At 41.7% G+C, this 27,843-nt stretch overlaps 36 pseudogenes; all 36 read left to right on the top strand.

Moving 5' to 3' along the window:
- Window positions 1–2,797: 2,797 nt before the first annotated feature.
- On the top strand, window positions 2,798–2,911 carry LOC142675326 (5S ribosomal RNA; annotated as a pseudogene).
- Window positions 2,912–4,090: 1,179 nt separating this feature from the next.
- Window positions 4,091–4,207, top strand: LOC142675331 (5S ribosomal RNA; annotated as a pseudogene).
- A 998-nt stretch (window positions 4,208–5,205) lies between these two features.
- Window positions 5,206–5,323, top strand: LOC142675737 (5S ribosomal RNA; annotated as a pseudogene).
- Window positions 5,324–10,779: 5,456 nt separating this feature from the next.
- Window positions 10,780–10,896, top strand: LOC142675276 (5S ribosomal RNA; annotated as a pseudogene).
- A 1,185-nt stretch (window positions 10,897–12,081) lies between these two features.
- LOC142675362 (5S ribosomal RNA) lies at window positions 12,082–12,198 on the top strand (annotated as a pseudogene).
- Window positions 12,199–12,453: 255 nt separating this feature from the next.
- On the top strand, window positions 12,454–12,570 carry LOC142675275 (5S ribosomal RNA; annotated as a pseudogene).
- A 441-nt stretch (window positions 12,571–13,011) lies between these two features.
- On the top strand, window positions 13,012–13,128 carry LOC142675149 (5S ribosomal RNA; annotated as a pseudogene).
- Window positions 13,129–14,305: 1,177 nt separating this feature from the next.
- LOC142675330 (5S ribosomal RNA) lies at window positions 14,306–14,422 on the top strand (annotated as a pseudogene).
- Window positions 14,423–14,677: 255 nt separating this feature from the next.
- Window positions 14,678–14,794, top strand: LOC142675274 (5S ribosomal RNA; annotated as a pseudogene).
- A 1,736-nt stretch (window positions 14,795–16,530) lies between these two features.
- On the top strand, window positions 16,531–16,647 carry LOC142675346 (5S ribosomal RNA; annotated as a pseudogene).
- Window positions 16,648–16,716: 69 nt separating this feature from the next.
- Window positions 16,717–16,833, top strand: LOC142675273 (5S ribosomal RNA; annotated as a pseudogene).
- A 255-nt stretch (window positions 16,834–17,088) lies between these two features.
- On the top strand, window positions 17,089–17,205 carry LOC142675272 (5S ribosomal RNA; annotated as a pseudogene).
- Window positions 17,206–17,460: 255 nt separating this feature from the next.
- On the top strand, window positions 17,461–17,577 carry LOC142675271 (5S ribosomal RNA; annotated as a pseudogene).
- A 441-nt stretch (window positions 17,578–18,018) lies between these two features.
- On the top strand, window positions 18,019–18,135 carry LOC142675244 (5S ribosomal RNA; annotated as a pseudogene).
- Window positions 18,136–19,319: 1,184 nt separating this feature from the next.
- LOC142675213 (5S ribosomal RNA) lies at window positions 19,320–19,437 on the top strand (annotated as a pseudogene).
- A 627-nt stretch (window positions 19,438–20,064) lies between these two features.
- Window positions 20,065–20,181, top strand: LOC142675217 (5S ribosomal RNA; annotated as a pseudogene).
- A 69-nt stretch (window positions 20,182–20,250) lies between these two features.
- Window positions 20,251–20,367, top strand: LOC142675329 (5S ribosomal RNA; annotated as a pseudogene).
- A 255-nt stretch (window positions 20,368–20,622) lies between these two features.
- On the top strand, window positions 20,623–20,739 carry LOC142675269 (5S ribosomal RNA; annotated as a pseudogene).
- Window positions 20,740–20,993: 254 nt separating this feature from the next.
- LOC142675364 (5S ribosomal RNA) lies at window positions 20,994–21,111 on the top strand (annotated as a pseudogene).
- An 813-nt stretch (window positions 21,112–21,924) lies between these two features.
- LOC142675361 (5S ribosomal RNA) lies at window positions 21,925–22,041 on the top strand (annotated as a pseudogene).
- Window positions 22,042–22,668: 627 nt separating this feature from the next.
- LOC142675268 (5S ribosomal RNA) lies at window positions 22,669–22,785 on the top strand (annotated as a pseudogene).
- Window positions 22,786–22,854: 69 nt separating this feature from the next.
- LOC142675266 (5S ribosomal RNA) lies at window positions 22,855–22,971 on the top strand (annotated as a pseudogene).
- Window positions 22,972–23,783: 812 nt separating this feature from the next.
- Window positions 23,784–23,902, top strand: LOC142675489 (5S ribosomal RNA; annotated as a pseudogene).
- Window positions 23,903–24,527: 625 nt separating this feature from the next.
- Window positions 24,528–24,646, top strand: LOC142675355 (5S ribosomal RNA; annotated as a pseudogene).
- A 67-nt stretch (window positions 24,647–24,713) lies between these two features.
- On the top strand, window positions 24,714–24,832 carry LOC142675544 (5S ribosomal RNA; annotated as a pseudogene).
- A 67-nt stretch (window positions 24,833–24,899) lies between these two features.
- LOC142675328 (5S ribosomal RNA) lies at window positions 24,900–25,018 on the top strand (annotated as a pseudogene).
- A 253-nt stretch (window positions 25,019–25,271) lies between these two features.
- Window positions 25,272–25,390, top strand: LOC142675342 (5S ribosomal RNA; annotated as a pseudogene).
- Window positions 25,391–25,643: 253 nt separating this feature from the next.
- Window positions 25,644–25,762, top strand: LOC142675616 (5S ribosomal RNA; annotated as a pseudogene).
- A 67-nt stretch (window positions 25,763–25,829) lies between these two features.
- On the top strand, window positions 25,830–25,948 carry LOC142675531 (5S ribosomal RNA; annotated as a pseudogene).
- A 67-nt stretch (window positions 25,949–26,015) lies between these two features.
- LOC142675556 (5S ribosomal RNA) lies at window positions 26,016–26,134 on the top strand (annotated as a pseudogene).
- A 67-nt stretch (window positions 26,135–26,201) lies between these two features.
- LOC142675497 (5S ribosomal RNA) lies at window positions 26,202–26,320 on the top strand (annotated as a pseudogene).
- A 67-nt stretch (window positions 26,321–26,387) lies between these two features.
- LOC142675324 (5S ribosomal RNA) lies at window positions 26,388–26,506 on the top strand (annotated as a pseudogene).
- Window positions 26,507–26,573: 67 nt separating this feature from the next.
- Window positions 26,574–26,692, top strand: LOC142675904 (5S ribosomal RNA; annotated as a pseudogene).
- Window positions 26,693–27,131: 439 nt separating this feature from the next.
- Window positions 27,132–27,250, top strand: LOC142675681 (5S ribosomal RNA; annotated as a pseudogene).
- Window positions 27,251–27,503: 253 nt separating this feature from the next.
- LOC142675710 (5S ribosomal RNA) lies at window positions 27,504–27,622 on the top strand (annotated as a pseudogene).
- Window positions 27,623–27,689: 67 nt separating this feature from the next.
- On the top strand, window positions 27,690–27,808 carry LOC142675404 (5S ribosomal RNA; annotated as a pseudogene).
- The last annotated feature ends 35 nt before the right edge of the window (window positions 27,809–27,843 follow it).

Raw genomic sequence — 27,843 nt, 5'->3', positions numbered from 1 at the left:
CACAATAGATTAAATAGGACTATGGATTAAAGCATTTAACGTCAATGGCCATTCTAAGCTGAATGTGCCTGCTCTCGTTAGATCGCAGAAGTTACACAGCTTAAGGCCTTGCTAGTACCAGTGTGGGAGACTGTCTGGGAATCCGTGATGCGGTTAACTTTTTATTATGTCGTTTAGATTTTGTTTCACAATCGATTAAAAAGGACTATGGATTAAAGCATTTAATGTCAATGGCCATTCTAAGCTGAATGTGCCTGCTCTCGTCAGATCGCAGAAGTTACACAGCTTAAGGCCTCGCTAGTACCAGTGTGGGAGACTGTCTGGGAATCCGTGGTGCGGTTGACTTTATATTATGTCGTTTAGATTTTGTTTCACAATAGATTAAATAGGACTATGGATTAAGGCTTTTAATGTCAATGGCCATTCTAAGCTGAATGTGCCTGCTCTCATCAGATCGCAGAAGTTACACAGCTTAAGGCCTCGCTAGTACCAGTGTGGGAGACTGTCTGGGAATCCGTGGTGCGGTTGACTTTTTATTATGTTGTTTAGATTTTGTTTCACAATAGATTAAATAGGTCTATGGATTAAGGCTTTTAATGTCAATGGCCATACTAAGCTGAATGTGCCTGCTCTCGTCAGATCGCAGAAGTTACACAGCTTAAGGCCTCGCTAGTACCAGTGTGGGAGACTGTCTGGGAATCTGTGGTGCGGTTGACTTTTTATTATGTTGTTTAGATTTTGTTTCACAATAGATTAAATAGGACTATGGATTAAGGCTTTTAATGTCAATGGCCATTCTAAGCTGAATGTGACTGCTCTCGTCAGATCGCAGAAGTTACACAGCTTAAGTCCTCGCTAGTACAAGTGTGGGAGACTGTCTGGGAATCTGTGGTGCCGTTGACTTTTTATTATGTCGTTTAGATTTTGTTTCACAATCGATTAAAAAGGACTATGGATTTAATGTCAATGGCCATTCTAAGCTGAATGTCCCTGCTCTCGTCAGATCGCAGAAGTTACACAGCTTAAGGCCCCGCTAGTACCAGTTTGGGAGACTGTCTGGGAATCCGTGGTGCGGTTGCCTTTTTATTATGTCGTTTAGATTTTGTTTCACAATAGATTAAATAGGACTATGGATTAGAGCATTTAACGTCAATGGCCATTCTAAGCTGAATGTGCCTGCTCTCGTCAAATCGCAGAAGTTACACAGCTTAAGGCCTCGCTAGTACCAGTGTGGGAGACTGTCTGGGAATCCGTGGTGCGGTTGAATTTTTATTATGTCGTTTAGATTTTGTTTCACAATCGATTAAAAAGGACTATGGATTAAAGCATTTAATGTCAATGGCCATTCTAAGCTGAATGTACCTGCTCTCGTTAGATCGCAGAAGTTACACAGCTTAACGCCTCGCTAGTACCAGTGTGGGAGACTTTTTATTATGTCGTTTAGATTTTTTTTCACAATAGATTAAATAGGACTATGGATTAAAGCATTTAACGTCAATGGCTATTCTAAGCTCAATGTGCCTGCTCTCGTCAGAACGCAGAAATTACACAGCTTAAGGCCTCGCTAGTACTAGTGTGGGAGACTGTCTGGGAATCCGTGGTGTGGTTGACTTTTTATTATGTTGTTTAGATTTTGTTTCACAATAGATTAAATAGGACTATGGATTAAGGCTTTTAATGTCAATGGCCATTCTAAGCTGAATGTGCCTGCTCTCGTCAGATCGCAGAAGTTACACAGCTTAAGGCCTCGCTAGTACCAGTGTGGGAGACTGTCTGGGAATCCGTGGTGCGGTTGACTTTTTATTATGTCGATTAGATTTTGTTTCACAATAGATTAAATAGGACTATGGATTAAAGCATTTAACTTCAATGGCCATTCTAAGCTGAATGTGCCTGCTCTCGTCAGATCGCAGAAGTTACACAGCTTAAGGCCTCGCTAGTACCAGTGTGGGAGACTGTCTGGGAATCCGTGGTGCGGTTGACTTTTTATTATGTCGTTTAGATTTTGTTTCACAATAGATTAAATAGGACTATGGATTACAGCATTTAATGTCAATGGCCATTCTAAGCTGAATGTGCTTGCTCTCGTCAGATCGCAGAAGTTACACAGCTTAAGGCCTCGCTAGTACCAGTGTGGGAGACTGTCTGGGAATCCGTGGTGCGGTTGAATTTTTATTATGTCGTTTAGATTTTGTTTCACAATCGATTAAAAAGGACTATGGATTAAAGCATTTAATGTCAATGGCCATTCTAAGCTGAATGTCCCTGCTCTTGTCAGATCGCAGAAGTTACACAACTTAAGGCCTCGCTAGTACCAGTGTGGGAGACTGTCTGGGAATCCGTGGTGCGGTTGACTTTTTATTATGTCGTTTAGATTTTGTTTCACAATCGATTAAAAAGGACTATGGATTAAAGCATTTAATGTCAATGGCCATTCTAAGCTGAATGTCCCTGCTCTCGTCAGATCGCATAAGTTACACAGCTTAAGGCCTCACTAGTACCAGTGTGGGAGACTGTCTGGGAATCCGTGGTGCAGTTGACTATTTATTATGTCGTTTAGATTTTGTTTCACAATCGATTAAAAAGGACTATGGATTAAAGCATTTAATGTCAATGGCCATTCTAAGCTGAATGTGCCTGCCCTCGTTAGATCGCAGAAGTTACACAGCTTAAGGCCTCGCTAGTACCAGTGTGGGAGACTGTCTTGGAATCCGTGGTGCGGTTGACTTTTTATTATGTCGTTTAGATTTTGTTTCACAATAGATTAAATAGGACTATGGATTAAAGCATTTAATGTCAATGGCCATTCTAAGCTGAATGTGCCTGCTCTCGTCAGAACGCAGAAGTTACACAGCTTAAGGCCTCGCTAGTACCAGTGTGGGAGACTGCCTGGGAATCCGTGGTGCGGTTGACTTTTTATTATGTCGTTTAGATTTTGTTTCACAATCGATTAAAAAGGACTATGGATTAAAGCATTTAATGTCAATGGCCATTCTAAGCTGAATGTCCCTGCTCTCGTCAGATCGCAGAAGTTACACAGCTTAAGGCCTCACTAGTACCAGTGTGTGAGACTGTCTGGGAATCCGTGGTGCGGTTGACTTTTTATTATGTTGTTTAGATTTTGTTTCACAATTGATTAAAAAGGACTATAGATTAAAGCATTTAATGTCAATGGCCATTCTAAGCTGAATGTGCCTGCTCTCGTTAGATTGCAGAAGTTACACAGCTTAACGCCTCGCTAGTACCAGTGTGGGAGACTGTCTGGGAATCCGTGGTGCGGTTGACTTTTTATTATGTCGTTTAGATTTTGTTTCACAATAGATTAAATAGGACTATGGATTAAAGCATTTAACGTCAATGGCTATTCTAAGCTGAATGTGCCTGCTCTCGTCAGATCGCAGAAGTTACACAGCTTAAGGCCTCGCTAGTACCAGTGTGGGAGACTGTCTGGGAATCCGTGGTGCGGTTGAATTTTTATTATGTCGTTTAGATTTTGTTTCACAATCGATTAAAAAGGACTTTGGATTTAATGTCAATGGCCATTCTAAGCTGAATGTCCCTGCTCTCGTCAGATCGCAGAAGTTACACAGCTTAAGGCCCCGCTAGTACCAGTGTGGGAGACTGTCTGGGAATCCGTGGTGCAGTTGCCTTTTTATTATGTCGTTTAGATTTTGTTTCACAATAGATTAAATAGGACTATGGATTAAAGCATTTAACGTCAATGGCTATTCTAAGCTGAATGTGCCTGCTCTCGTCAGAACGCAGAAGTTACACAGCTTAAGGCCTCGCTAGTACCAGTGTGGGAGACTGTCTGGGAATCCGTGGTGTGGTTGAATTTTTATTATGTCGTTTAGATTTTGTTTCACAATCGATTAAAAAGGACTATGGATTAAAGCATTTAATGTCAATGGCCATTCTAAGCTGAATGTCCCTGCTCTCGTCAGATCGCGGAAGTTACACAGCTTAAGGCCTCGCTAGTACCAGTGTGTGAGACTGTCTGGGAATCCGTGGTGCGGTTGACTTTTTATTATGTTGTTTAGATTTTGTTTCACAATAGATTAAATAGGACTATGGATTAAGGCTTTTAATGTCAATGGCCATTCTAAGCTGAATGTGCCTGCTCTCGTCAGATCGCAGAAGTTACACAGCTTAAGGCCTCGCTAGTACCAGTGTGGGAGACTGTCTGGGAATACGTGGTGTGGTTGACTTTTTAATATGTCGTTTAGATTTTGTTTCACAATCGATTAAAAAGGACTATGGATTAAAGCATTTAATGTCAATGGCCATTCTGAGCTGAATGTGCCTGCTCTCGTTAGATCGCAGAAGTTACACAGCTTAAGGCCTCGCTAGTACCAGTGTGTCAGACTGTCTGGGAATCCGTGGTGCGGTTGACTTTTTATTATGTTGTTTAGATTTTGTTTCACAATAGATTAAATAGGACTATGGATTAAGGCTTTTAATGTCAATGGCCATTCTAAGCTGAATGTGCCTGCTCTCGTCAGATCGCAGAAGTTACACAGCTTAAGGCCTCGCTAGTACCAGTGTGGGAGACTGTCTGGGAATCCGTGGTGCGGTTGACTTTTTATTATGTCGTTTAGATTTTGTTTCACAATCGATTAAATAGCACTATGGATTAAAGCATTTAACGTCAATGGCCATTCTAAGCTGAATGTGCCTGCTCTTGTCAGATCGCAGAAGTTACACAGCTTAAGGCCTCGCTAGTACCAGTGTGGGAGACTGTCTGGGAATCCGGGGTGCGGTTGAATTTTTATTATGTCGTTTAGATTTTGTTTCACAATCGATTAAAAAGGACTATGGATTAAAGCATTTAATGTCAATGGCTATTCTAAGCTGAATGTGCCTGCTCTCGTCAGATCACAGAAGATACACGGCTTAAGGCCTCGCTAGTACCAGTGTGGGAGACTGTCTGGGAATCCGTTGTGCGGTTGCCTTTTTATTATGTCGTTTAGATTTTGTTTCACAATCGATTAAAAAGGACTATGGATTAAAGCATTTAATGTCAATGGCCATTCCAAGCTGAATGTGCCTGCCCTCGTCAGATCGCAGAAGTTACACAGCTTAAGGCCTCGCTAGTACCAGTGTGGGAGACTGTCTGGGAATCCGTGGTGCGGTTGACTTTTTATTATGTCGTTTAGATTTTGTTTCACAATAGATTAAATAGGACTATGGATTAAAGCATTTAACGTCAATGGCCATTCTAAGCTGAATGTGCCTGCTCTCGTCAGAACGCAGAAGTTACACAGCTTAAGGCCTCGCTAGTACCAGTGTGGGAGACTGTCTGGGAATCCGTGGTGCTGTTGACTTTTTATTATGTCGTTTAGATTTTGTTTCACAATAGATTAAATAGGACTATGGATTAAGGCTTTTAATGTCAATGGCCATTCTAAGCTGAATGTGCCTGCTCTCGTCAGATCGCAGAAGTTACACAGCTTAAGGCCTCGCTAGTACCAGTGTGGGAGACTGTCTGGGAATCCGTGGTGCGGTTGACTTTTTATTATGTCGTTTAGATTTTGTTTCACAATAGATTAAATAGGACTATGGATTAAAGCATTTAACGTCAATGGCTATTCTAAGCTGAATGTGCCTGCTCTCGTCAGATCGCAGAAGTTACACAGCTTAAGGCCTCGCTAGTACCAGTGTGGGAGACTGTCTGGGAATCCGTGGTGCGGTTGAATTTTTATTATGTCGTTTAGATTTTGTTTCACAATCGATTAAAAAGGACTATGGATTTAATGTCAATGGCCATTCTAAGCTGAATGTCCCTGCTCTCGTCAGATCGCAGAAGTTACACAGCTTAAGGCCCTGCTAGTACCAGTGTGGGAGACTGTCTGGGAATCCGTGGTGCGGTTGCCTTTTTATTATGTCGTTTAGATTTTGTTTCACAATAGATTAAATAGGACTATGGATTAAAGCATTTAACGTCAATGGCCATTCTAAGCTGAATGTGCCTGCTCTCGTCAGAACGCAGAAGTTACACAGCTTAAGGCCTCGCTAGTACCAGTGTGGGAGACTGTCTGGGAATCCGTGGTGTGGTTGAATTTTTATTATGTCGTTTAGATTTTGTTTCACAATCGATTAAAAAGGACTATGGATTAAAGCATTTAATGTCAATAGCCATTCTAAGCTGAATGTCCCTGCTCTCGTAAGATCGCAGAAGTTACACAGCTTAAGGCCTCGCTAATACCAGTGTGTGAGACTGTCTGGGAATCCGTGGTGCGGTTGACTTTTTGTTATGTTGTTTAGATTTTGTTTCACAATTGATTAAAAAGGACTATAGATTAAAGCATTTAAAGTCAATGGCCATTCTAAGCTGAATGTGCCTGCTCTCGTTAGATTGCAGAAGTTACACAGCTTAACGCCTCGCTAGTACCAGTGTGGGAGACTGTCTGGGAATCCGTGGTGCGGTTGACTTTTTATTATGTCGTTTACATTTTGTTTCACAATAGATTAAATAGGACTATGGATTAAAGCATTTAACGTCAATGGCCATTCTAAGCTGAATGTGCCTGCTCTCGTCAGATCGCAGAAGTTGCACAGCTTAAGGCCTCGCTAGTACCAGTGTGGGAGACTGTCTGGGAATCCGTGGTGCGGTTGAATTTTTATTATGTAGTTTAGATTTTGTTTCACAATCGATTAAAAAGGACTATGGATTAAGGCTTTTAATGTCAATGGCCATTCTAAGCTGAATGTGACTGCTCTCGTCAGATCGCAGAAGTTACACAGCTTAAGGCTTCGCTAGTACCAGTGTGGGAGACTGTCTGGGAATCCGTGGTGCGGTTGACTTTTTATTATGTCGTTTAGATTTTGTTTCACAATAGATTAAATAGGACTATGGATTAGAGCATTTAACGTCAATGGCCATTCTAAGCTGAATGTGCCTGCTCTCGTCAGATCTCAGAAGTTACACAGCTTAAGCCCTCGCTAGTATCAGTGTTTGGAGACTGTCTGGGAATCCGTGGTGCGGTTGACTTTTTATTATGTCGTTTAGATTTTGTTTCACAATCGATTAAAAAGGACTATGGATTAAAGCATTTAATGTCAATGGCCATTCTAAGCTGAATGTCCCTGCTCTCGTCAGATCGCAGAAGTTACACAGCTTAAGGCCTCGCTAGTACCAGTGTGGGAGACTGTCTGGGAATCCGTGGTGCGGTTGACTTTTTATTATGTCGTTTAGATTTTGTTTCACAATCGATTAAAAAGGACTATGGATTAAAGCATTTAATGTCAATGGCCATTCTAAGCTGAATGTGCCTGCTCTCGTCAGATCGCAGAAGTTACACAGCTTAAGGCCTCGCTAGTACCAGTGTGGGAGACTGTCTGGGAATCCGTGGTGCGGTTGACTTTTTATTATGTCGTTTAGATTTTGTTTCACAATCGATTAAAAAGGACTATGGATTAAAGCATTTAATGTCAATGGCCATTCTAAGCTGAATGTCCCTGCTCTCGTCAGATCGCAGAAGTTACACAGCTTAAGGCCTCGCTAGTACCAGTGTGGGAGACTGTCTGGGAATCCGTGGTGCGGTTGACTTTTTATTATGTCGTTTAGATTTTGTTTCACAATCGATTAAAAAGGACTATGGATTAAAGCATTTAATGTCAATGGCCATTCTAAGCTGAATGTGCCTGCTCTCGTCAGATCGCAGAAGTTACACAGCTTAAGGCCTCGCTAGTACCAGTGTGGGAGACTGTCTGGGAATCCGTGGTGCGGTTGACTTTTTATTATGTTGTTTAGATTTTGTTTCACAATAGATTAAATAGGACTATGGATTAAGGCTTTTAATGTCAATGGCCATTCTAAGCTGAATGTGCCTGCTCTCGTCAGATCGCAGAAGTTACACAGCTTAAGGCCTCGCTAGTACCAGTGTGGGAGACTGTCTGGGAATCCGTGGTGCGGTTGAATTTTTATTATGTCGTTTAGATTTTGTTTCACAATCGATTAAAAAAGACTATGGATTAAAGCATTTAATGTCAATGGCCATTCTAAGCTGAATGTGCCTGCTCTCGTCAGATCGCAGACGTTACACAGCTTAAGGCCTCGCTAGTACCAGTGTGGGAGACTGTCTGGGAATCCGTGGTGCGGTTGACTTTTTATTATGTCGTTTAGATTTTGTTTCACAATCGATTAAAAAGGACTATGGATTAAAGCATTTAATGTTAATGGCCATTCTAAGCTGAATGTGCCTGCTCTCGTTAGATCGCAGAAGTTACACAGCTTAACGCCTCACTAGAACCAGTGTGGGAGACTGTCTGGGAATCCGTGGTGCGGTTGACTTTTTATTATGTCGTTTAGATTTTGTTTCACAATCGATTAAAAAGGACTATGGATTAAAGCATTTAATGTTAATGGCCATTCTAAGCTGAATGTGCCTGCTCTCGTTAGATCGCAGAAGTTACACAGCTTAACGCCTCGCTAATACCAGTGTGGGAGACTGTCTGGGAATCCATGGTGCGGTTGACTTTTTATTATGTCGTTTAGATTTTGTTTCACAATCGATTAAAAAAGACTATGGATTAAAGCATTTAATGTCAATGGCCATTCTAAGCTGAATGTGCCTGCTCTCGTCAGATCGCAGAAGTTACACAGCTTAAGGCCTCGCTAGTACCAGTGTGGGAGACTATCTGGGAATCCGTGGTGCGGTTGACATTTTATTATGTAGTTTAGATTTTGTTTCACAATCGATTAAATAGGACTATGGATTAAAGCATTTAACTTCAATGGCCATTCTAAGCTGAATGTGCCTGCTCTCGTCAGATCGCAGAAGTTACACAGCTTAAGGCCTCGCTAGTACCAGTGTGGGAGACTGTCTGGGAATCCGTGGTGCGGTTGACTTTTTATTATGTCGTTTAGATTTTGTTTCACAATAGATTAAATAGGACTATGGATTAAAACATTTAACGTCAATGGCCATTCTAAGCTGAATGTGCCTGCTCTCGGCAGAACGCAGAAGTTACACAGCTTAAGGCCTAGCTAGTACCAGTGTGGGAGACTGTCTGGGAATCCGTGGTGCGGTTGACTTTTTATTATGTCGTTTAGATTTTGTTTCACAATCGATTAAAAAGGACTATGGATTAAAGCATTTAATGTCAATGGCCATTCTAAGCTGAATGTCCCTGCTCTCGTCAGATCACAGAAGTTACACAGCTTAAGGCCTCGCTAGTACCAGTGTGGGAGACTGTCTGGGAATCCGTGGTGCGGTTGACTTTTTATTATGTTGTTTAGATTTTGTTTCACAATCGATTAAAAAGGACTATGGATTAAAGCATTTAATTTCAATGGCCATTCTAAACTGAATGTCCCTGCTCTCGTCAGATCGCATAAGTTACACAGCTTAAGGCCTCGCTAGTACCAGTGTGGGAGACTGTCTGGGAATCCGTGGTGCAGTTGACTTTTTATTATGTCGTTTAGATTTTGTTTCACAATCGTTTAAAAAGGACTATGGATTAAAGCATTTAATGTCAATGGCCATTCTAAGCTGAATGTGCCTGCCCTCGTTAGATCGCAGAAGTTACACAGCTTAACGCCTCGCTAGTACCAGTGTGGGAGACTGTCTGGGAATCCGTGGTGCGGTTGACTTTTTATTATGTCGTTTAGATTTTGTTTCACAATAGATTAAATAGGACTATGGATTAAAGCATTTAACTTCAATGGCCATTCTAAGCTGAATGTGCCTGCTCTCGTCAGATCGCAGAAGTTACACAGCTTAAGGCCTCGCTAGTACCAGTGTGGGAGACTGTCTGGGAATCCGTGGTGCGGTTGACTTTTTATTATGTCGTTTAGATTTTGTTTCACAATAGATTAAATAGGACTATGGATGAAAGCATTTAACATCAATGGCCATTCTAAGCTGAATGTGCCTGCTCTCGTCAGAACGCAGCAGTTACACATCTTAAGGCCTCGCTAGTACCAGAGTGGGAGACTGTCTGGGAATCCGTGGTGCGGTTGAATTTTTATTATGTCGTTTAGATTTTGTTTCACAATCGATTAAAAAGGACTATGGATTAAAGCATTTAATGTCAATGGCCATTCTAAGCTGAATGTCCCTGCTCTCGTCAGATCGCAGAAGTTACACAGCTTAAGGCCTCGCTAGTACCAGTGTGGGAGACTGTCTGGGAATCCGTGGTGCGGTTGACTTTTTATTATGTCGTTTAGATTTTGTTTCACAATCGATTAAAAAGGACTATGGATTAAAGCATTTAATGTCAATGGCCAATCTAAGCTGAATGTGCCTGCTCTCGTCAGATCGCAGAAGTTACACAGCTTAAGGCCTCGCTAGTACCAGTGTGGGAGACTGACTGGGAATCCGTGGTGCGGTTGACTTTTTATTATGTCGTTTAGATTTTGTTTCACAATCGATTAAAAAGGACTATGGATTAAAGCATTTAATGTCAATGGCCATTCTAAGCTGAATGTGCCTGCTCTCGTCAGAACGCAGAAGTTACACAGCTTAAGGCCTCACTAGTACCAGTGTGGGAGACTGTCTGGGAATCCGTGGTGCGGTTGAATTTTTATTATGTCGTTTAGATTTTGTTTCACAATCGATTAAAAAGGACTATGGATTAAAGCCTTTAATGTCAATGGCCATTCTAAGCTGAATGTGCCTGCTCTCGTCAGATCGCAGAAGTTACACAGCTTAAGGCCTCGCTAGTACCAGTGTGGGAGACTGTCTGGGAATCCGTGGTGTGGTTGTCTTTTTATTATGTTGTTTAGATTTTGTTTCACAATAGATTAAATAGGACTATGGATTAAGGCTTTTAATGTCAATGGCCATTCTAAGCTGAATGTGCCTGCTCTCGTCAGATCGCAGAAGTTACACAGCTTAAGGCCTCGCTAGTACCAGTGTGGGAGACTGTCTGGGAATCCGTGGTGCGGTTGACTTTTTATTATGTCGTTTAGATTTTTTTTCACAATAGATTAAATAGGACTATGGATTAAAGCATTTAACGTCAATGGCCATTCTAAGCTGAATGTGCCTGCTCTCGTTAGATCGCAGAAATTACACAGCTTAACGCCTCGCTAGTACCAGTGTGGGAGACTGTCTGGGAATCCGTGGTGTGGTTGACTTTTTATTATGTCGTTTAGATTTTTTTTCACAATAGATTAAATAGGACTATGGATTAAAGCATTTAACGTCAATGGCCATTCTAAGCTGAATGTGCCTGCTCTCGTCCGAACGCAGAAGTTACACAGCTTAAGGCCTCGCTAGTACCAGTGTGGGAGACTGTCTGGGAATCCGTGGTGCGGTGGAATTTTTATTATGTCGTTTAGATTTTGTTTCACAATCGATTAAAAAAGACTATGTATTAAAGCATTTAATGTCAATGGCCATTCTAAGCTGAATGTCCCTGCTCTCGTCAGATCGCAGAAGTTACACAGCTTAAGACCTCGCTAGTACCAGTGTGGGAGACTGTCTGGGAATCCGTGGTGCGGTTGACTTTTTATTATGTTGGTTAGATTTTGTTTCACAATAGATTAAATAGGACTATGGATTAAGGCTTTTAATGTCAATGGCCATTCTAAGCTGAATGTGACTGCTCTCGTCAGATCGCAGAAGTTACACAGCTTAAGGCCTTGCTAGTACCAGTGTGGGAGACTGTCTGGGAATCTGTGGTGCGGTTGACTTTTTATTATGTCGTTTAGATTTTGTTTCACAATCGATTAAAAAGGACTATGGATTAAAGCATTTAATGTCAATGGCCATTCTAAGCTGAATGTGCCTGCTCTCGTTAGATCGCAGAAGTTACACAGCTTAACGCCTTGCTAGTACCAGTGTGGGAGACTGTCTGGGAATCCGTGGTGCGGTTGACTTTTTATTATGTCGTTTAGATTTTGTTTCACAATAGATTAAATAGGAATATGGATTAGAACATTTAACGTCAATGGCCATTCTAAGCTGAATGTGCCTGCTCTCGTCAGATCACAGAAGTTACACAGCTTAAGGCCTCGCTAGTATCAGTGTGAGAGACTGTCTGGGAATCCGTGGTGCGGTTGACTTTTTATTATGTCGTTTAGATTTTGTTTCACAATCGATTAAAAAGGACTATGGATTAAAGCATTTAATGTCAATGGCCATTCTAAGCTGAATGTCCCTGCTCTCGTCAGATCGCAGAAGTTACACAGCTTAAGGCCTCGCTAGTACCAGTGTGGGAGACTGTCTGGGAATCCGTGGTGCGGTTGACTTTTTATTATGTCGTTTAGATTTTGTTTCACAATAGATTAAATAGGACTATGGATTAGAGCATTTAATGTCAATGGCCATTCTAAGCTGAATGTGCCTGCTCTCGTTAGATAGCAGAAGTTACACAGCTTAAGGCCTCGCTAGTACCAGTGTGGGAGACTGTCTGGGAATCCGTGGTGCGGTTGAATTTTTATTATGTCGTTTAGATTTTGTTTCACAATCGATTAAAAAGGACTATGGATTACAGCATTTAATGTCAATGGCCATTCTAAGCTGAATGTGCCTGCTCTCGTCAGATCGCAGAAGTTACACAGCTTAAGGCCTCGCTAGTACCAGTGTGGGAGACTGTCTGGGAATCCGTGGTGCGGTTGACTTTTTATTATGTCGTTTAGATTTTGTTTCACAATCGATTAAAAAGGACTATGGATTAAAGCATTTAATGTCAATGACCATTCTAAGCTGAATGTCCCTGCTCTCGTCAGATCGCAGAAGTTACACAGCTTAAGGCTTTGCTAGTACCAGTGTGGGAGACTGTCTGGGAATCCGTGGTGCAGTTGACTATTTATTATGTCGTTTAGATTTTGTTTCACAATCGATTAAAAGGGACTATGGATTAAAGCATTTAATGTCAATGGCCATTCTAAGCTGAATGTGCCTGCCCTCGTTAGATCGCAGAAGTTACACAGCTTAAGGCCTCGCTAGTACCAGTGTGGGAGACTGTCTTGGAATCCGTGGTGCGGTTGACTTTTTATTATGTCGTTTAGATTTTGTTTCACAATAGATTAAATAGGACTATGGATTAAAGCATTTAATGTCAATGGCCATTCTAAGCTGAATGTGCCTGCTCTCGTCAGAACGCAGAAGTTACACAGCTTAAGGCCTCGCTAGTACCAGTGTGGGAGACTGCCTGGGAATCCGTGGTGCGGTTGACTTTTTATTATGTCGTTTAGATTTTGTTTCACAATCGATTAAAAAGGACTATGGATTAAAGCATTTAATGTCAATGGCCATTCTAAGCTGAATGTCCCTGCTCTCGTCAGATCGCAGAAGTTACACAGCTTAAGGCCTCACTAGTACCAGTGTGTGAGACTGTCTGGGAATCCGTGGTGCGGTTGACTTTTTATTATGTTGTTTAGATTTTGTTTCACAATTGATTAAAAAGGACTATAGATTAAAGCATTTAATGTCAATGGCCATTCTAAGCTGAATGTGCCTGCTCTCGTTAGATTGCAGAAGTTACACAGCTTAACGCCTCGCTAGTACCAGTGTGGGAGACTGTCTGGGAATCCGTGGTGCGGTTGACTTTTTATTATGTCGTTTAGATTTTGTTTCACAATAGATTAAATAGGACTATGGATTAAAGCATTTAACGTCAATGGCTATTCTAAGCTGAATGTGCCTGCTCTCGTCAGATCGCAGAAGTTACACAGCTTAAGGCCTCGCTAGTACCAGTGTGGGAGACTGTCTGGGAATCCGTGGTGCGGTTGAATTTTTATTATGTCGTTTAGATTTTGTTTCACAATCGATTAAAAAGGACTTTGGATTTAATGTCAATGGCCATTCTAAGCTGAATGTCCCTGCTCTCGTCAGATCGCAGAAGTTACACAGCTTAAGGCCCCGCTAGTACCAGTGTGGGAGACTGTCTGGGAATCCGTGGTGCAGTTGCCTTTTTATTATGTCGTTTAGATTTTGTTTCACAATAGATTAAATAGGACTATGGATTAAAGCATTTAACGTCAATGGCTATTCTAAGCTGAATGTGCCTGCTCTTGTCAGAACGCAGAAGTTACACAGCTTAAGGCCTCGCTAGTACCAGTGTGGGAGACTATCTGGGAATCCGTGGTGTGGTTGAATTTTTATTATGTCGTTTAGATTTTGTTTCACAATCGATTAAAAAGGACTATGGATTAAAGCATTTAATGTCAATGGCCATTCTAAGCTGAATGTCCCTGCTCTCGTCAGATCGCGGAAGTTACACAGCTTAAGGCCTCGCTAGTACCAGTGTGTGAGACTGTCTGGGAATCCGTGGTGCGGTTGACTTTTTATTATGTTGTTTAGATTTTGTTTCACAATAGATTAAATAGGACTATGGATTAAGGCTTTTAATGTCAATGGCCATTCTAAGCTGAATGTGCCTGCTCTCGTCAGATCGCAGAAGTTACACAGCTTAAGGCCTCGCTAGTACCAGTGTGGGAGACTGTCTGGGAATACGTGGTGTGGTTGACTTTTTAATATGTCGTTTAGATTTTGTTTCACAATCGATTAAAAAGGACTATGGATTAAAGCATTTAATGTCAATGGCCATTCTGAGCTGAATGTGCCTGCTCTCGTTAGATCGCAGAAGTTACACAGCTTAAGGCCTCGCTAGTACCAGTGTGTCAGACTGTCTGGGAATCCGTGGTGCGGTTGACTTTTTATTATGTTGTTTAGATTTTGTTTCACAATAGATTAAATAGGACTATGGATTAAGGCTTTTAATGTCAATGGCCATTCTAAGCTGAATGTGCCTGCTCTCGTCAGATCGCAGAAGTTACACAGCTTAAGGCCTCGCTAGTACCAGTGTGGGAGACTGTCTGGGAATCCGTGGTGCGGTTGACTTTTTATTATGTCGTTTAGATTTTGTTTCACAATCGATTAAATAGCACTATGGATTAAAGCATTTAACGTCAATGGCCATTCTAAGCTGAATGTGCCTGCTCTTGTCAGATCGCAGAAGTTACACAGCTTAAGGCCTCGCTAGTACCAGTGTGGGAGACTGTCTGGGAATCCGTGGTGCGGTTGAATTTTTATTATGTCGTTTAGATTTTGTTTCACAATCGATTAAAAAGGACTATGGATTTAATGTCAATGGCCATTCTAAGCTGAATGTGCCTGCTCTCGTCAGAACGCAGAAGTTACACAGCTTAAGGCCTCGCTAGTACCAGTGTGGGACACTGTCTGGGAATCCGTGGTGTGGTTGAATTTTTATTATGTCGTTTAGATTTTGTTTCACAATCGATTAAAAAGGACTATGGATTAAAGCATTTAATGTCAATAGCCATTCTAAGCTGAATGTCCCTGCTCTCGTAAGATCGCAGAAGTTACACAGCTTAAGGCCTCGCTAGTACCAGTGTGTGAGACTGTCTGGGAATCCGTGGTGCGGTTGACTTTATATTATGTTGTTTAGATTTTGTTTCACAATTGATTAAAAAGGACTATAGATTAAAGCATTTAATGTCAATGGCCATTCTAAGCTGAATGTGCCTGCTCTCGTTAGATTGCAGAAGTTACACAGCTTAACGCCTCGCTAGTACCAGTGTGGGAGACTGTCTGGGAATCCGTGGTGCGGTTGACTTTTTATTATGTCGTTTAGATTTTGTTTCACAATAGATTAAATAGGACTATGGATTAAAGCATTTATCGTCAATGGCTATTCTAAGCTGAATGTTCCTGCTCTCGTCAGATCGCAGAAGTTACACAGCTTAAGGCCTCGCTAGTACCAGTGTGGGAGACTGTCTGGGAATCCGTGGTGTGGTTGAATTTTTATTATGTCGTTTAGATTTTGTTTCACAATCGATTAAAAAGGACTATGGATTAAAGCATTTAATGTCAATGGCCATTCTAAGCTGAATGTGCCTGCTCTCGTTAGATCGCAGAAGTTACACAGCTTAACGCCTCGTTAGTACCAGTGTGGGAGACTGTCTGGGAATCCGTGGTGCGGTTGACTTTTTATTATGTCGTTTACATTTTGTTTCACAATAGATTAAATAGGACTATGGATTAAAGCATTTAACGTCAATGGCCATTCTAAGCTGAATGTGCCTGCTCTCGTCAGATCGCAGAAGTTGCACAGCTTAAGGCCTCGCTAGTACCAGTGTGGGAGACTGTCTGGGAATCCGTGGTGCGGTTGAATTTTTATTATGTAGTTTAGATTTTGTTTCACAATCGATTAAAAAGGACTATGGATTAAGGCTTTTAATGTCAATGGCCATTCTAAGCTGAATGTGACTGCTCTCGTCAGATCGCAGAAGTTACACAGCTTAAGGCTTCGCTAGTACCAGTGTGGGAGACTGTCTGGGAATCCGTGGTGCGGTTGACTTTTTATTATGTCGTTTAGATTTTGTTTCACAATAGATTAAATAGGACTATGGATTAGAGCATTTAACGTCAATGGCCATTCTGAGCTGAATGTGCCTGCTCTCGTCAGATCTCAGAAGTTACACAGCTTAAGCCCTCGCTAGTATCAGTGTTTGGAGACTGTCTGGGAATCCGTGGTGCGGTTGACTTTTTATTATGTCGTTTAGATTTTGTTTCACAATCGATTAAAAAGGACTATGGATTAAAGCATTTAATGTCAATGGCCATTCTAAGCTGAATGTCCCTGCTCTCGTCAGATCGCAGAAGTTACACAGCTTAAGGCCGCGCTAGTACCAGTGTGGGAGACTGTCTGGGAATCCGTGGTGCGGTTGACTTTTTATTATGTCGTTTAGATTTTGTTTCACAATCGATTAAAAAGGACTATGGATTAAAGCATTTAATGTCAATGGCCATTCTAAGCTGAATGTGCCTGCTCTCGTCAGATCGCAGAAGTTACACAGCTTAAGGCCTCGCTAGTACCAGTGTGGGAGACTGTCTGGGAATCCGTGGTGCGGTTGACTTTTTATTATGTCGTTTAGATTTTGTTTCACAATCGATTAAAAAGGACTATGGATTAAAGCATTTAATGTCAATGGCCATTCTAAGCTGAATGTCCCTGCTCTCGTCAGATCGCGGAAGTTACACAGCTTAAGGCCTCGCTAGTACCAGTGTGGGAGACTGTCTGGGAATCCGTGGTGCGGTTGACTTTTTATTATGTCGTTTAGATTTTGTTTCACAATCGATTAAAAAGGACTATGGATTAAAGCATTTAATGTCAATGGCCATTCTAAGCTGAATGTGCCTGCTCTCGTCAGATCGCAGAAGTTACACAGCTTAAGGCCTCGCTAGTACCAGTGTGGGAGACTGTCTGGGAATCCGTGGTGCGGTTGACTTTTTATTATGTTGTTTAGATTTTGTTTCACAATAGATTAAATAGGACTATGGATTAAGGCTTTTAATGTCAATGGCCATTCTAAGCTGAATGTGCCTGCTCTCGTCAGATCGCAGAAGTTACACAGCTTAAGGCCTCGCTAGTACCAGTGTGGGAGACTGTCTGGGAATCCGTGGTGCGGTTGAATTTTTATTATGTCGTTTAGATTTTGTTTCACAATCGATTAAAAAAGACTATGGATTAAAGCATTTAATGTCAATGGCCATTCTAAGCTGAATGTGCCTGCTCTCGTCAGATCGCAGAAGTTACACAGCTTAAGGCCTCGCTAGTACCAGTGTGGGAGACTGTCTGGGAATCCGTGGTGCGGTTGACTTTTTATTATGTCGTTTAGATTTTGTTTCACAATCGATTAAAAAGGACTATGGATTAAAGCATTTAATGTTAATGGCCATTCTAAGCTGAATGTGCCTGCTCTCGTTAGATCGCAGAAGTTACACAGCTTAACGCCTCACTAGAACCAGTGTGGGAGACTGTCTGGGAATCCGTGGTGCGGTTGACTTTTTATTATGTCGTTTAGATTTTGTTTCACAATCGATTAAAAAGGACTATGGATTAAAGCATTTAATGTTAATGGCCATTCTAAGCTGAATGTGCCTGCTCTCGTTAGATTGCAGAAGTTACACAGCTTAACGCCTCGCTAATACCAGTGTGGGAGACTGTCTGGGAATCCGTGGTGCGGTTGACTTTTTATTATGTCGTTTAGATTTTGTTTCACAATCGATTAAAAAAGACTATGGATTAAAGCATTTAATGTCAATGGCCATTCTAAGCTGAATGTGCCTGCTCTCGTCAGATCGCAGAAGTTACACAGCTTAAGGCCTCGCTAGTACCAGTGTGGGAGACTATCTGGGAATCCGTGGTGCGGTTGACTTTTTATTATGTCGTTTAGATTTTGTTTCACAATCGATTAAAAAGGACTATGGATTAAAGCATTTAATGTTAATGGCCATTCTAAGCTGAATGTGCCTGCTCTCGTTATATCGCAGAAGTTACACAGCTTAAGGCCTCGCTAGTACCAGTGTGGGAGACTGTCTGGGAATCCGTGGTGCGGTTGACTTTTTATTATGTCGTTTAGATTTTGTTTCACAATAGATTAAATAGGACTATGGATTAAGGCTTTTAATGTCAATGGCCTTTCTAAGCTGAATGTGCCTGCTCTCGTCAGATCGCAGAAGTTACACAGCTTAAGGCCTCGCTAGTACCAGTGTGGGAGACTGTCTGGGAATCCGTGGTGCGGTTGACTTTTTATTATGTCGTTTAGATTTTGTTTCACAATAGATTAAATAGGACTATGGATTAAAACATTTAACGTCAATGGCCATTCTAAGCTGAATGTGCCTGCTCTCGGCAGAACGCAGAAGTTACACAGCTTAAGGCCTAGCTAGTACCAGTGTGGGAGACTGTCTGGGAATCCGTGGTGCGGTTGACTTTTTATTATGTCGTTTAGATTTTGTTTCACAATCGATTAAAAAGGACTATGGATTAAAGCATTTAATGTCAATGGCCATTCTAAGCTGAATGTCCCTGCTCTCGTCAGATCACAGAAGTTACACAGCTTAAGGCCTCGCTAGTACCAGTGTGGGAGACTGTCTGGGAATCCGTGGTGCGGTTGACTTTTTATTATGTTGTTTAGATTTTATTTCACAATCGATTAAAAAGGACTATGGATTAAAGCATTTAATGTCAATGGCCATTCTAAGCTGAATGTCCCTGCTCTCGTCAGATCGCATAAGTTACACAGCTTAAGGCCTCGCTAGTACCAGTGTGGGAGACTGTCTGGGAATCCGTGGTGCAGTTGACTTTTTATTATGTCGTTTAGATTTTGTTTCACAATCGTTTAAAAAGGACTATGGATTAAAGCATTTAATGTCAATGGCCATTCTAAGCTGAATGTGCCTGCCCTCGTTAGATCGCAGAAGTTACACAGCTTAACGCCTCGCTAGTACCAGTGTGGGAGACTGTCTGGGAATCCGTGGTGCGGTTGACTTTTTATTATGTCGTTTAGATTTTGTTTCACAATAGATTAAATAGGACTATGGATTAAAGCATTTAACTTCAATGGCCATTCTAAGCTGAATGTGCCTGCTCTCGTCAGATCGCAGAAGTTACACAGCTTAAGGCCTCGCTAGTACCAGTGTGGGAGACTGTCTGGGAATCCGTGGTGCGGTTGACTTTTTATTATGTCGTTTAGATTTTGTTTCACAATAGATTAAATAGGACTATGGATGAAAGCATTTAACATCAATGGCCATTCTAAGCTGAATGTGCCTGCTCTCGTCAGAACGCAGCAGTTACACATCTTAAGGCCTCGCTAGTACCAGTGTGGGAGACTGTCTGGGAATCCGTGGTGCGGTTGAATTTTTATTATGTCGTTTAGATTTTGTTTCACAGTCGATTAAAAAGGACTATGGATTAAAGCATTTAATGTCAATGGCCATTCTAAGCTGAATGTCCCTGCTCTCGTCAGATCGCAGAAGTTACACAGCTTAAGGCCTCGCTAGTACCAGTGTGGGAGACTGTCTGGGAACCCGTGGTGCGGTTGACTTTTAATTATGTCGTTTAGATTTTGTTTCACAATCGATTAAAAAGGACTATGGATTAAAGCATTTAATGTCAATGGCCAATCTAAGCTGAATGTGCCTGCTCTCGTCAGATCGCAGAAGTTACACAGCTTAAGGCCTCGCTAGTACCAGTGTGGGAGACTGACTGGGAATCCGTGGTGCGGTTGACTTTTTATTATGTCGTTTAGATTTTGTTTCACAATCGATTAAAAAGGACTATGGATTAAAGCATTTAATGTCAATGGCCATTCTAAGCTGAATGTGCCTGCTCTCGTCAGATCGCAGAAGTTACACAGCTTAAGGCCTCGCTAGTACCAGTGTGGGAGACTGCCTGGGAATCCGTGGTGCGGTTGACTTTTTATTATGTCGTTTAGATTTTGTTTCACAATAGATTAAATAGGACTATGGATTAAAGCATTTAACGTCAATGGCCATTCTAAGCTGAATGTGCCTGCTCTCGTCAGAACGCAGAAGTTACACAGCTTAAGGCCTCACTAGTACCAGTGTGGGAGACTGTCTGGGAATCCGTGGTGCGGTTGAATTTTTATTATGTCGTTTAGATTTTGTTTCACAATCGATTAAAAAGGACTATGGATTAAAGCCTTTAATGTCAATGGCCATTCTAAGCTGAATGTGCCTGCTCTCGTCAGATCGCAGAAGTTACACAGCTTAAGGCCTCGCTAGTACCAGTGTGGGAGACTGTCTGGGAATCCGTGGTGTGGTTGTCTTTTTATTATGTTGTTTAGATTTTGTTTCACAATAGATTAAATAGGACTATGGATTAAGGCTTTTAATGTCAATGGCCATTCTAAGCTGAATGTGCCTGCTCTCGTCAGATCGCAGAAGTTACACAGCTTAAGGCCTCGCTAGTACCAGTGTGGGAGACTGTCTGGGAATCCGTGGTGCGGTTGACTTTTTATTATGTCGTTTAGATTTTTTTTCACAATAGATTAAATAGGACTATGGATTAAAGCATTTAACGTCAATGGCCATTCTAAGCTGAATGTGCCTGCTCTCGTTAGATCGCAGAAATTACACAGCTTAACGCCTCGCTAGTACCAGTGTGGGAGACTGTCTGGGAATCCGTGGTGTGGTTGACTTTTTATTATGTCGTTTAGATTTTTTTTCACAATAGATTAAATAGGACTATGGATTAAAGCATTTAACGTCAATGGCCATTCTAAGCTGAATGTGCCTGCTCTCGTCCGAACGCAGAAGTTACACAGCTTAAGGCCTCGCTAGTACCAGTGTGGGAGACTGTCTGGGAATCCGTGGTGCGGTGGAATTTTTATTATGTCGTTTAGATTTTGTTTCACAATCGATTAAAAAAGACTATGTATTAAAGCATTTAATGTCAATGGCCATTCTAAGCTGAATGTCCCTGCTCTCGTCAGATCGCAGAAGTTACACAGCTTAAGACCTCGCTAGTACCAGTGTGGGAGACTGTCTGGGAATCCGTGGTGCGGTTGACTTTTTATTATGTTGGTTAGATTTTGTTTCACAATAGATTAAATAGGACTATGGATTAAGGCTTTTAATGTCAATGGCCATTCTAAGCTGAATGTGACTGCTCTCGTCAGATCGCAGAAGTTACACAGCTTAAGGCCTTGCTAGTACCAGTGTGGGAGACTGTCTGGGAATCTGTGGTGCGGTTGACTTTTTATTATGTCGTTTAGATTTTGTTTCACAATCGATTAAAAAGGACTATGGATTAAAGCATTTAATGTCAATGGCCATTCTAAGCTGAATGTGCCTGCTCTCGTTAGATCGCAGAAGTTACACAGCTTAACGCCTTGCTAGTACCAGTGTGGGAGACTGTCTGGGAATCCGTGGTGCGGTTGACTTTTTATTATGTCGTTTAGATTTTGTTTCACAATAGATTAAATAGGAATATGGATTAGAACATTTAACGTCAATGGCCATTCTAAGCTGAATGTGCCTGCTCTCGTCAGATCACAGAAGTTACACAGCTTAAGGCCTCGCTAGTATCAGTGTGAGAGACTGTCTGGGAATCCGTGGTGCGGTTGACTTTTTATTATGTCGTTTAGATTTTGTTTCACAATCGATTAAAAAGGACTATGGATTAAAGCATTTAATGTCAATGGCCATTCTAAGCTGAATGTCCCTGCTCTCGTCAGATCGCAGAAGTTACACAGCTTAAGGCCTCGCTAGTACCAGTGTGGGAGACTGTCTGGGAATCCGTGGTGCGGTTGACTTTTTATTATGTCGTTTAGATTTTGTTTCACAATAGATTAAATAGGACTATGGATTAGAGCATTTAATGTCAATGGCCATTCTAAGCTGAATGTGCCTGCTCTCGTTAGATAGCAGAAGTTACACAGCTTAAGGCCTCGCTAGTACCAGTGTGGGAGACTGTCTGGGAATCCGTGGTGCGGTTGAATTTTTATTATGTCGTTTAGATTTTGTTTCACAATCGATTAAAAAGGACTATGGATTAAAGCATTTAATGTCAATGGCCATTCTAAGCTGAATGTGCCTGCCCTCGTTAGATCGCAGAAGTTACACAGCTTAACGCCTCGCTAGTACCAGTGTGGGAGACTGTCTGGGAATCCGTGGTGCGGTTGAATTTTTATTATGTCGTTTAGATTTTGTTTCACAATCGATTAAAAAGGACTATGGATTAAAGCATTTCATGTCAATGGCCATTCTAAGCTGAATGTGCATGCTCTCGTTAGATCGCAGAAGTTAAACAGCTTAACGCCTCGCTAGTACCAGTGTGGGAGACTGTCTGGGAATCCGTGGTGCGGTTGACTTTTTATTATTTCGTTTAGATTTTGTTTCACAATAGATTAAATAGGACTATGGATTAAAGCATTTAACGTCAATGGCCATTCTAAGCTGAATGTGCCTGCTCTCGTCAGATCGCAGAAGTTACACAGCTTAAGGCCTCGCTAGTACCAGTGTGGGAGACTGTCTGGGAATCCGTGGTGCGGTTGACTTTTTATTATGTCGTTTAGATTTTGTTTCACAATAGATTAAATAGGACTATGGATTAAGGCTTTTAATGTCAATGGCCATTCTAAGCTGAATGTGCCTGCTCTCGTCAGATCGCAGAAGTTACACAGCTTAAGGCCTCGCTAGTACCAGTGTGGGAGACTGTCTGGGAATCCGTGGTGCGGTTGACTTTTTATTATGTCGTTTAGATTTTGTTTCATAATCGATTAAAAAGGACTATGGATTAAAGCATTTAATGTCAATGGCCATTCTAATCTGAATGTGCCTGCTCTCGTTAGATCGCAGAAGTTACACAGCTTAACGCCTCCCTAGTACCAGTGTGGGAGACTGTCTGGGAATCCGTGGTGCGGTTGACTTTTTATTATGTTGTTTAGATTTTGTTTCACAATAGATTAAATAGGACTATGGATTAAATCATTTAACGTCAATGGTCATTCTAAGCTGAATGCGCCTGCTCTCGTCAGATCGCAGAAGTTACACAGCTTAAGGCCTCGCTAGTACCAGTGTGGGAGACTGTCTGAGAATCCGTGGTGCGGTTAACTTTTTATTATGTCGTTTAGATTTTGTTTCACAATCGATTAAAAAGGACTATGGATTAAAGCATTTAATGTCAATGGCCATTCTAAGCTGAATGTGCCTGCTCTCGTTAGATCGCAGAAGTTACACAGCTTAACGCCTCCCTAGTACCAGTGTGGGAGACTGTCTGGGAATCCGTGGTGCGGTTGACATTTTATTATGTCGTTTAGATTTTGTTTCACAATAGATTAAATAGGACTATGGATTAAATCATTTCACGTCAATGGCCATTCTAAGCTGAATGTGCCTGCTCTCGTCAGATCGCAGAAGTTACCCAGCTTAAGGCCTCGCTAGTACCAGTGTGGGAAACTGTCTCGGAATCCGTTGTGCGGTTGAATTTTTATTATGTCGTTTAGATTTTTTTTCACAATCGATTAAAAAGGACTATGGATTAAAGCATTTAATGTCAATGGCCATTCTAAGCTGAATGTCCCTGCTCTCGTCAGATCGCAGAAATTACACAGCTTAAGGCCTCGCTAGTACCAGAGTGGGAGACTGTCTGGGAATCCGTGGTGCTGTTGACTTTTTATTATGTCGTTTAGATTTTGTTTCACAATCGATTAAAAAGGACTATGGATTAAAGCATTTAATGTCAATGGCCATTCTAAGCTGAATGTGCCTTCTATCGTCAGATCGCAGAAGTTACACAGCTTAAGGCCTCGCTAGTACCAGTGTGGGAGACTGTCTGGGAATCCGTGGTGCGGTTGACTTTTTATTATGTCGTTTAGATTTTGTTTCACAATCGATTAAAAAGGACTATGGATTAAAGCATTTAACGTCAATGGCCATTCTAAGCTGAATGTGCCTGCTCTCGTCAGAACGCAGAAGTTACATAGCTTAAGTCCTCGCTAGTACCAGTGTGGGAGACTGTCTGGGAATCCGTGGTGCGGTTGACTTTTTATTATGTTGTTTAGATTTTGTTTCACAATAGATTAAATAGGACTATGGATTAAGGCTTTTAATGTCAATGGCCATTCTAAGCTGAATGTGCCTGCTCTCGTCAGAGCGCAGAAGTTACACAGCTTAAAGCCTCGCTAGTACCAGTGTGGGAGACTGTCTGGGAATCCGTGGTGCGGTTGACTTTTTATTATGTCGTTTAGATTTTGTTTCATAATCGATTAAAAAGGACTATGGATTAAAGCATTTAAAGTCAGTGGCCATTCTAAGCTGAATGTGCCTGCTCTCGTTGGATCGCAGAAGTTACACAGCTTAACGCCTCGCTAGTACCAGTGTGGGAGACTGTCTGGGAATCCGTGGTGCGGTTGACTTTTTATTATGTCGTTTAGAATTTGTTTCACAATAGATTAAATAGGACTATGGATTAAAGCATTTAACGTCAATGGCCATTCTAAGCTGAATGTGCCTGCTCTCGTCCGAACGCAGAAGTTACACAGCTTAAGGCCTCGCTAGTACCAGTGTGGGAGACTGTCTGGGAATCCGTGGTGCGGTTGACTTTTTATTATGTCGTTTAGATTTTGTTTCACAATAGATTAAATAGGACTATGGATTAAAGCATTTAACGTCAATGGCCATTCTAAGCTGAATGTGCCTGCTGTCGTCAGATCGCAGAAGTTACACAGCTAAAGGCTTCGCTAGTACCAGTATGGGAGACTGTCTGGGAATCCGTGGTGCGGTTGACTTTTTATTTTGTTGTTCAGATTTTGTTTCACAATAGATTAAATAGGACTATGGATTAAGGCTTTTAATGTCAATGGCCATTCTAAGCTGAATGTGCCTGCTCTCGTCAGATCGCAGAAGTTACACAGCTTAAGGCCTCGCTAGTACCAGTGTGGGAGACTGTCTTGGAATCCATGGTGCGGTTGACTTTTTATTATGTCGTTTAGATTTTGTTTCACAATCGATTAAAAAGGACTATGGATTAAAGCATTTAAAGTCAATGGCCATTCTAAGCTGAATGTGCCTGCTCTCGTTAGATCGCAGAAGTTACACAGCTTAACGCCTCGCTAGTACCAGTGTGGGAGACTGTCTGGGAATCCGTGGTGCGGTTGAATTTTTATTATGTCGTTTAGATTTTGTTTCACAATCGATTAAAAAGGACTATGGATTAAAGCATTTAAAGTCAATGGCCATTCTAAGCTGAATGTGCCTGCTCTCGTCAGATCGCAGAAGTTACACAGCTTAAGGCCTCGCTAGTACCAGTGTGGGAGACTGTCTGGGACTCCGTGGTGCGGTTGACTTTTTATTATGTCGTTTAGATTTTGTTTCACAATCGATTAAAAAGGACTATGGATTAAAGCATTTAATGTCAATGGCCATTCTAAGATGAATGTGCCTGCTCTCGTCAGATCGCAGAAATTACACAGCTTAAGGCCTCGCTAGTACCAGTGTGGGAGACTGTCTGGGAATCCGTGGTGCGGTTGACTTTTTATTATGTCGTTTAGATTTTGTTTCACAATAGATTAAATAGGACTATGGATTAAAGCATTTAACGTCAATGGCCATTCTAAGCTGAATGTGCCTGCTCTCGTCCGAACGCAGAAGTTACACAGCTTAAGGCCTCGCTAGTACCAGTGTGGGAGACTGTCTGGGAATCCGTGGTGCGGTTGACTTTTTATTATGTCGTTTCGATTTTGTTTCACAATAGATTAAATAGGACTATGGATTAAAGCATTTAACGTCAATGGCCATTCTAAGCTGAATGTGCCTGCTCTCGTCAGAACGCAGAAGTTACACAGCTTAAGGCCTCGCTAGTACCAGTGTGGGAGACTGTCTGGGAATCCGTGGTGCGGTTGAATTTTTATTATGTCGTTTAGATTTTGTTTCACAATCGATTAAAAAGGACTATGGATTAAAGCATTTAACGTCAATGGCCATTCTAAGCTGAATGTCCCTGCTCTCGTCAGATCGCAGAAGTTACACAGCTTAAGGCCTCGCTAGTACCAGTGTGGGAGACTGTCTGGGAATCCGTGGTGCGGTTGACTTTTTATTATGTCGTTTAGATTTTGTTTCACAATCGATTAAAAAGGACTATGGATTAAAGCATTTAATGTCAATGGCCATTCTAAGCTGAATGTACCTGCTCTCGTTAAATCGCAGAAGTTACACAGCTTAACGCCTCGCTAGTACCAGTGTGGGAGACTGTCTGGGAATCCGTGGTGCGGTTGACTTTTTATTATGTCGTTTAGATTTTGTTTCACAATAGATTAAATAGGACTATGGATTAAAGCATTCAACGTCAATGGCCATTCTAAGCTGAATGTGCCTGTTCTCGTCAGTTCGCAGAAGTTACACAGCTTAAGGCCTCGCTAGTACCAGTGTGGGAGACTGCCTGGGAATACGTGGTGCGGTTGAATTTTTATTATGTTGTTTAGATTTTGTTTCACAATCGATTAAAAAGGACTATGGATTAAAGCATTTAATGTCAATGGCCATTCTAAGCTGAATGTCCCTGCTCTCGTCAAATTGCAGAAGTTACACAGCTTGAGGCCTCGCTAGTACCAGTGTGGGAGACTGTCTGGGAATCCGTGGTGCGGTTGCCTTTTTATTATGTCGTTTAGATTTTGTTTCACAATCAATTAAAAAGGACTATGGATTAAAGCATTTAATGTCAATGGCCATTCTAAGCTGAATGTGCCTGGTCTCGTCAGATCGCAGAAGTTACACAGCTTAAGGCCTCGCTAGTACCAGTGTGGGAGACTGTCTGGAAATCTGTGGTGCGGCTGCCTTTTTATTATGTCGTTTAGATTTTGTTTCACAATCGATTAAAAAGGACTATGGATTAAAGCATTTCATGTCAATGGCCATTCTAAGCTGAATGTGCCTGCTCTCGTCAGATCGCAGAAGTTACACAGCTTAAGGCCTCGCTAGTACCAGTGTGGGAGACTGTCTGCGAATCCGTGGTGCGGTTGACTTTTTATTATGTCGTTTAGATTTTGTTTCACAATCGATTAAAAAGGACTATGGATTAAAGCATTTAAAGTCAATGGCCATTCTAAGCTGAATGTGCCTGCTCTCGTTAGATCGCAGAAGTTACACAGCTTAACGCCTCGCTAGTACCAGTGTGGGAGACTGTCTAGGAATCCGTGGTGCGGTTGAGTTTTTATTATGTCGTTTAGATTTTGTTTCACAATCGATTAAAAAGGACTATGGATTAAAGCCTTTAATGTCAATGGCCATTCTAAGCTGAATGTCCCTGCTCTCGTCAGATCGCAGAAGTTACACAGCTTAAGGCCTCGCTGGTACCAGTATGGGAGACTGTCTGGGAATGCGTGGTGCGGTTGACTTTTTATTATGTTGTTTAGATTTTGTTTCACAATAGATTAAATAGGACTATGGATTAAGGCTTTTAATGTCAATGGCCATTCTAAGCTGAATGTGCCTGCTCTCGTCAGATCGCAGAAGTTACACAGCTTAAGGCCTCGCTAGTACCAGTGTGGGAGACTGTCTGGGAATCCGTGGTGCGGTTGACTTTTTATTATGCCGTTTAGATTTTGTTTCACAATCG

Source organism: Rhinoderma darwinii, assembly GCF_050947455.1.
Source record: "Rhinoderma darwinii isolate aRhiDar2 chromosome 2 unlocalized genomic scaffold, aRhiDar2.hap1 SUPER_2_unloc_27, whole genome shotgun sequence".
Taxonomy (NCBI): domain Eukaryota; kingdom Metazoa; phylum Chordata; class Amphibia; order Anura; family Rhinodermatidae; genus Rhinoderma; species Rhinoderma darwinii.
Note: the sequence above shows the minus strand (reverse complement) of the source record. Positions and strands in the feature narration are given on the sequence as shown.